This window comes from Glandiceps talaboti, chromosome 3, assembly GCF_964340395.1.
Source record: "Glandiceps talaboti chromosome 3, keGlaTala1.1, whole genome shotgun sequence".
In the NCBI taxonomy this organism is placed as follows: domain Eukaryota; kingdom Metazoa; phylum Hemichordata; class Enteropneusta; family Spengelidae; genus Glandiceps; species Glandiceps talaboti.
The window spans coordinates 13,448,567-13,457,163 of record NC_135551.1 but is presented as its reverse complement, the minus strand read 5'-3'; positions in this window follow the sequence as shown (position 1 = coordinate 13,457,163).

Here is an 8,597-nt window from a genome sequence, read left to right as displayed (position 1 = left end):
GTTGGAGAGAGTGGCTATGAAGTTGAAAGCAGCAGGGTTCGAGAACCCGGTCTTTCCAATTCCAGACTCCGAGGAAAATGAGACACAGTTAAATGATAGCAATGATTTCCGAACAAGTATGCAAATTGAAGGCCAAGAGGACGAAATTGTCATTGATGAAGATTTGTATGCACAACCTCTCAAAACATTTAATAGTAAAAAGGCCAACAAGACAGAAACAGATAACAATATTCAAAACGAAGAGTCCCCTGTGGAGGAAATGCCCCAAGTTCCAATTAAGTCAGCAGATCTTCTTGTCGACACCAAGGATGAAGCCGACAACGATTCCACCCAGAATGACACACAGTCGTGCGAGGACAACACTGTGATTGAACAAAATGTTTTGAGTGATGAGGAAGATTCCCAACTGACAAGTTTATAAACATGGTGATGTCACAAAATAAGATTTCAAATGTGTTGAAACATTCACTTTTCTGTAAAATATTGCATAGTACATTTGATACGTCATTACGTCAAGTTCAAGGACATGTGAGGAGTTACAGGTAAAGTCCCACCTATGTCAAGATTTTTTACCATTGTTATTTAACCAACTTAATAGATTTCTATTGCAAAGGAAGACCAAGTTAGCATTGATAGTGAAAATATACTGAGACTGTGTGTCTAGTAATTCAAACACTGTTTCAAGATTACATTGACATAATTATCTACATTAATTTGAATACGTTCGTGTCAACATTCTCGTTATTTCCAAAACAAAGTAATATTACGATAAACCTTTATAATTCCTGATAATCTACATTTTTACATTTCTGTTCTGCGTTGATATTGAGCATTGACGTAAACAACTTGTTCATGTTGATTTGGTTTGTTTTTTGTGTACGGTATCTAAGTATACATTAACTTTTGGACCAATTAGCCTCGGTATAACTTTAAATTTGCGTTTAGGAAATATGTCTATAATCTACTTTTATGATATATATATGTAGTAAATGATGACAACGTAAGGCTCACCAATGACGACAATAGAGTCTGGTGAAGCTTTGTCCGGCTTTGTCACAATCAGCCTTGTGTAATTATCATAAAGTACACTACAGTACAGTTTTGACATTTTCTGAACGCATATTATAAGTTAAGTAAAGACAATTTGATACTACCAGTGGACTGAGATTAGGTCCAGAGACTCAGCATTGCCGATTGTAAAAGCATAATCATTAACAACCACCTTGTAAAGATAAGTTGTTGTTTTTTAATTTTAGAGTACATTAATTATGCAAATTTGTATCACTGGTCTCAAGTCAAGTTCATATTGTTCTACCCAATCAATTAATTTTGAAACAAATTATTGACAAGTTATACCATTATAGCATTTGAATTTAAACGAAAAAAGAGAACTCAAAATAACCAGAATTTGTAACTTCTAAAGTGTGTTAATTTTTATTTCAAGTTTAAATTTACTACTGTAACAGTAAGTTAACAGAAATTGCAATTACGCGGGGTGTTCTAACACTTTAAAATAGAAAATATCATGACTATAAATGTTCTTAATGTATTAACGATATAAAATGTATGAAATATATCACAACTGTTTTCAGTTTTCTACACATGATAAAGCCTAGTCCAAGTCATTGAAGAAAATTTTGTCTTGTGGTGCCAATGAAAGCATTAATTATGGCAGCTGAATAATAAATTTAATTGCCAAAATTGCATTAAAAGTATATTTTGCATTTGATAATACTTCAACGTCTATGTTATTTGAGTATGAATGTACCATCGTCGTAAATCACAACCTCTTTTACGGCACTGTAGCTTCAGCAGGAATATGTAATCTGACTTGTGAGAATGGCATATGCATACTTTATAAACTCAAACTGGTAGGAGTCCTTCTCGATGTATTCTATCTTTCGCATATTTTACTGCTCATTAATTAAACAGAAACAGAATATTCTTGAAAAGTTTGAACCATTCTCATGTAATTTAGCTAAATTCCCTCTACTAGTCGCCTATATGTTAATGTCTATATTGCAGAGATTATTGACGATGTCTGCCACTCATGAGAGACGTGTGAGAGATCACAGACCCTCTATCTGTGTAGGATCTATGGAGTGATTTAGTCATTCAGATTTGTTAACAAAGTAAAAATCGACGTCAACAGTCATAGGGTGTGATCGACAATCGATCATACATGTACCTGAATAATACTTATATGAACTGTATTCAGGTTACAGTAAATGGGGTTTCACGAAATACAAACTTTTGATTTTTTTCAACACTTAAGCAGTATCATTGAGCCAGGCTTTGTACAAACATGAAAAGGAAATTCGATTCCTCATGTATTTCATAACTAATCACTTATCAGGCGTGGCGAGAGACTATTGCCTTTTTAAGTTAGCCATTTCAACAGTACTCCCGCATAATAATAGTTGTGTATATGTATGTGTGTCCCAGCATGTTCTATTTTGATCACAATGCATTCTTTGTGTATTACTCACATTGTTCAGTCAACAGACAGACTTTACTTAAGGTGAGAAGTCACACAAAGGAATGCATGTTAAAAGTCTGTTGACGTCTTATCTGTTGTGTGTCCTTCGTATAGTTCGTAAGTATTGGCAAAGGTGGAATGTGGTTGCCAGAAAATCAAAGCTGTCCTTAAACGTTTTATTGTAACTCACAAGAAAAGAGAGAGAGAGAGAGAGAGAGAGAGAGAGAGAGAGAGAGAGAGAGAGAGAGAGAGAGAGAGAGAGAGAGAGAGAGAGAGAGAGAGAGAGAGAGAGAGAGAGAGTACTCGTAAAATCACAAGAAGTGAAGGTTATTCAAATTCTATCATGAATAATAAGTTACCCCACTTCACCTTTAATGAGTAATTTATACACTGTGATAAATTTAGCTTTACAAGCTTTTAACGGACAGAATTACAGACACGCCGAATGGACCCACCCCACCCCGTCCAAATGGAAATCCCCAATCATCAACCAGATTTTATATATGTGACCTACTTTCACCCTAAACGTACAGTCATGTTGACTTCAAAAGCACTGTTTGAGTAAGGCCGATGTCGTTGAAAGTATAAAGTGTCTATAATTGTATAGACGTACTCGGGCAGGTTAAACCATCATGAATAATTCACATCTAGGCATACATACATGATGACCTACGTTAAAGGCCGGGCATGTGGGCTTTGTATTATGCCCGGACTTCAAAGGTTAGAATGGCAGTTTCCTCATTCATACGAGCTCCAACGTTCCTTGACGGAAAGTGATTTACGCACAATCTCCTCCTTCAGCATAATTTGATCTTGTGCCAAAGCTCCTGCAAATACCTAGTAAGATAGCTGTAGTACTGTGATCGCAAGTATTTAGTAGTGTATAGATATATACAAGATAGGTAATTTGTACAACACGACGGAGATGTTCCATAGAGCGACCGCCAAGACGGTGTACAGGCAAACATACATATATAAAGCCACGATTATGACATGTAATGCAAATAATGCACAACACTGTATTGCTTGGTAGAAGAAAATTTGCTTGTAAGCGCCATACTACTGTGAGGGCCAAACACGTGGTCACTGGTCAGTATTGCTGACATCTATCTGGTTTAATTAGTTTATACTGTCATTGCGTTCAATTTTACCATTGTATGTCGCCCTCATATGATTTCGATGAAGGTCGCTCCAAACTCCACATTATACGCATCGCCTCCGAGTTACTTGGTGGCGCTGCGTATAATGTGGACCGGAGTACCAAAGTGGTGCCTACAGTGGCCTCGAATCAAGAACGTTTACGTATTTGTAATGAATTGTCCGTGTTGGTCATGGAAGGTTTCGAGCACAGGAGTCACGGTGTCGACGCATGTCCTGTTAGCTTATATATAATTAATATATGATAGTATCAACTATTTTCAACAATTTATTTACTGTATTGTATTCTTCTCTAGCCGGCAGTTTCTCTCTGTACAAGTGCATATCATGATTTTTTTCATTCGCATATTTCAGATGGGATCAGAAATCAGTTATGTTTACAAATCTGATTCTTTCGTTTGATAGTGCACTTTACGGCGTCTAGTAATTGTCAATATTATCAAATCTCAAGCGTTGCACATGTAACATCGTCGAATTTTACACCAAGCCGAAGACTAAATAATGCGAAATGTATGTCAAACCCTCAAACGTACACATCGGTCATTGTGATTACTATTTTATGTGATGTTAAGATAATTAAGGAAGTTGCTTTGAGACTAAACTTTGTATTTACCTTTTTAAATTTATGAATTCCAAATCTACCTTGACAAACAATTGTATGTGCCATCAACCAAATCGGATTCTGTAATTAGTGATTTATTAAAGTTGTACTTTTCTCTCAAATCATCTACACTTTTCGTTGTATGTAATTATCATGGCGTTTAACCGACAATTTTGCCTATGTCATTCAACGTTACTCTTCACGCATCTTCTATGCTAGCTGTGATATACTAGGGAAGTATAGTATGGCTCAAAGTTTATAGGCTGCAAAATGTTGGTAATATATTGGGTTTCAAATAATGCAATGACAATTCTCTGTTTGACTAAAAAAACAATCCGAAAAAAAATATCAGAATAATAATTTAAAAAAACTACTGGGCGTTGAAAGATTTTCATGTTTGTTTGAACGCTACTTAAGTCAAATGACCTTTGACCTCAACGCCAGGGTTCATGAGACTAGAATTACAGTAAATTTGGTGACATCTTAATGTACTTAACAAAGGAGAGGATGGGATCTAATGATCCATGAACCATATACTCCATCATCATAACCTCCCCTATAATCTCATGCTGATCACACTTTAACTTTACATGCAAAGTTTCAACTTGAGAGAGAATGTTTTAATCAAATTCCTACCGTTTTGTTGTAATGGGTGACAGTCACCCAATAGCATTGATATGTTTTAGGACAATAGCACAATATCGCACAAACTCAAAAAAACAAACGTCGTTCGTTTAGGATGACCCCCCCCACACACACACACCCATCCTCCTAAACGAACGATCACAAATGCTACATCAACACGTTAATGTGTGATGTAAACCATGATGAAAACTGTAGCAGTAAAAACCACTACGCACGATCGATGCAATAGAAAATCATGTTGGCAAGTAAACACATTAAAGTTACTACCGGAAAAAAACAGCACTGTATATCACATTAGACGTGGGTTTTAATTATCAACATTTCACAGTAGTAAATATAGATCCCGTTATCATTGACGGCATGAACGTTTTCGACATTTAGTTAGAAGTTTGAAAATGAAGTTCAGTAATCGCATTGCTGCCAGACCCCATCTCCCCAGAACGAATGAAGTTCATTTATTGATCAGAATTTTTGTGACATCATGCGCTCGTCCCTTACACACGTTCACTTTCTCTATTTCCGTAATATCAATCGCATTTTCAGATGTATTCCCCAAGGTTATGCACGACTCCTTGAACTGTTCGTGAAGTAGCCCCAAATTATAGTGTTCTAAGGTTTCGGTTGCTATGATGACATAAGTTTCAAGTAGAACAAACCAATAACCGTCCATCCAGCCATCAACTCATTCATAAAGTGCTGGCATCCAAATCTTAATAAATTTCAGAGCTCTGGCTGAGACACTTTAGTTATACGTCGAAAGTTCAACTGAAAAATATATAGTTTCAAGTTCTGCCTAAACGGCATAAGCAGTGGGGTTTTGACGTATTTCCAGTGACAAAGTGTTTCAGAGGCGAGGAGATTCGGTCCACTAACGGCAGTGGCGTAAGTATTTCTTTGCAGAACACAAACCTACCTATACTCTGCAAAACATTCAGATGTGAACTTTATCGCTTTAACAATGGTGGATAGAAATGACAATAAAGGCAAGAAATGAATTAGAAGTGATAAATTAAATATACATGTTGCACGTTTGCGACCTGTGCGGCATGGAGCAGTAAACTGAGTGATGGTATCAGTTTGTAATGCTTACTGCTAACAATTGAACATCACTTTAGGGGTACAGTGATCATGACAGGGGTGATTAATCAGATTGATTCAGATATGTTATTTGCATGCTAACTTTGTATAGATTCAGTCAAACGTGAATGTAAGCAAAGAAGGAGAAATTCTTTGATTGAACACGAAAGCGAAGGGTTATTCATACGTTAGTTTTGGTCATTTGTCAGCAAGAGTAACATCTTCAGTGGAGTTCAAGGAGACAGAGAGAGCAAGTGTTGTGTTTTCTTAATGTGTTATATATGTTAACATGTCTCTCTACATATTTAGCGTACTTTGGGCAGTCTTTCTGATTATCAGCTATGCTTTCTACGGAATCTCGTCGCAAATGATCGTGACCGAGCCCAGCAACACGGTCACGTATGACGGAGAAAACATCACGTTGTTCTGCAAGGTGGAAAACATGCGTCAACGTCAAACGGTTTCTTGGTTGCGGGATAGGTACACTGTGGCCGACGGGCAATACGTGTACTATCAAGGCACCAACGATAAAGCGCTGGACGAAACAAGAACAAGTATTGTCGGAGACCCAGACATCGGAGAATATAATCTGGAGATACGTCAAGTCGAAAAGACAGACCAGGGAGAATTCAAGTGTGCAATCATTGGTGGATCGACAATTCCGATCTTTTCTCAATTCGCTACCCTGACTGTGAAAACGCCAATTCCACCTTCTCAGCGTCCAACATGCAGTCTGTACATTAATTCAGGAGATTCAATAGTTGTTGGAGAACCAGTTGATATAAATTGCTATACATTCAAAGGGGACCCAGAAGGCTCTATCATTTGGAGAAGCAACACGCAAGTAATTGATACAGAATTAGTCACCGACCACTATTATTTGTACGCCAGTTTTACATGGTATCCAACCGTGGAAGAAGACGGCCAAACTTTCACCTGTGTGGTAACCCATCATATCTTCCCTGGAGAAAGAACCTGTTCTATTGGTCCTTTTCATATTATTGCTCCACCAAATGTATCAATTCAACCTGCGCAACTTCATGTAACAGAGACTAATTTTGTTGCAACTTTCGTTTGTTGGGCAACTTCTGAATCTACCACTCACACGTACACTTGGCTATTTAATGAGAGCCCCATCAGCAGTAGCCAATTTGGTGGTCGTTTTACTCAAAGTCATAATCGGCTGAGTTTCAGAGTTCTGCCGACTGACGACGGAGCGGTGATAACTTGTATCGCAAATAACGGGTTTGCAAACGCGAGGGCAACAGCAAGTGTGAGTGTTAGCATTTCCAATCAAATGCAACCCACCAGTACTCTACTAACGTCATCGGCAAGTGTCAAGGTGACAACATCTATGGTGACTGCTGGAACTACTAGCAACCTTAACCTCACAGGTACGCGGAGAATAGACGGACATAAATCTCCCAATCCATCGACAAGAACGACGACAACATCAACAACAACGTCTTCACACCTGACGGAACAGCCAGCGAGAAATGACGACAACATGCTGTCGGCAAGTGAACTTTTAAAATTTGTTTTAGCCGTGGGTGCCATTCTTGTTGTCATTATTTTAATGCTTGTTATCGCCCTTGTCGCAGTCGGTTTGCGCAGAAAACGGGAAAGTCCACAACCAAACAAAGAACAGCATCCGATGAACTGCAAAAATAATCTTGCTTCTACATGTACAGAATGATATATACTAATTTCATCAAGACATCCGTGAATAGTAGTCAACTTTTCCTATTTATTCCACGGTTAAATAGTAGGTTTTTATATCAATAGTTTATAAATGTAAGTTCTTACTTTTTAACTGTTACAACTCTTTAGATAATTACAGACAAACAATAAATTCAAATTTATGTCGAGGGAAAAACTTACTTCTCCCAAAACCATCCACATCGCCTACTAACTAGTTCTCCCTAAGGCATCTGTAAGTTCTTTTCTAACAGTGCAATAACGACCTTTCTCTACTGGTTTGACGATTTTGAAGTATATGTGACTTAATTCACCCTTAACGATAAAGAAAAGAAGTTGATGAAAGAACATGCACAATATTATGCTTGTTACATTAGCAATGCTTTAATCACGGCTATGATAAGGGTGTTGCCGTGACAAGTATACCTATTGGCTAAAACATGTCCTGAATATAATGGCATACATATGTTACACTCGTAGGGCAGCATTGATATTTGACTAAAATAAACTACTACCTTTTTCAGTATATAAGATGTGGTTAAAGGTTTCTATGAATTGGCAATGCAGATTTTAATCTGATAATAGCCTTGTGACATATAATACACAAACTATACCTACTTTGCTTACTTGCATGGTTTTCGTAGCACGTTTATACTGACAGTCTGTATATATTACTAGTGTGAAAGGCTGCACCGCATATATATTTAATAGGTGCATCAGTTCATTCGATATTCCAGTTCATGTCGAAATCACATAGTCTACAATTGCATGCGCGCACAATGCTCAGTAAACCCAGAATAGTTTCCTCTGGGGCTTTAATGTCAAGTACACAGTAGTACTATTAAAACGCACGTTTAAAGACTGTGGCGGTTGAGTGGTTAAAGTGAATAACTTGGAATTTACTGGCCGCCGTTTGGAGCTTCTCTATTACAGTTTGTT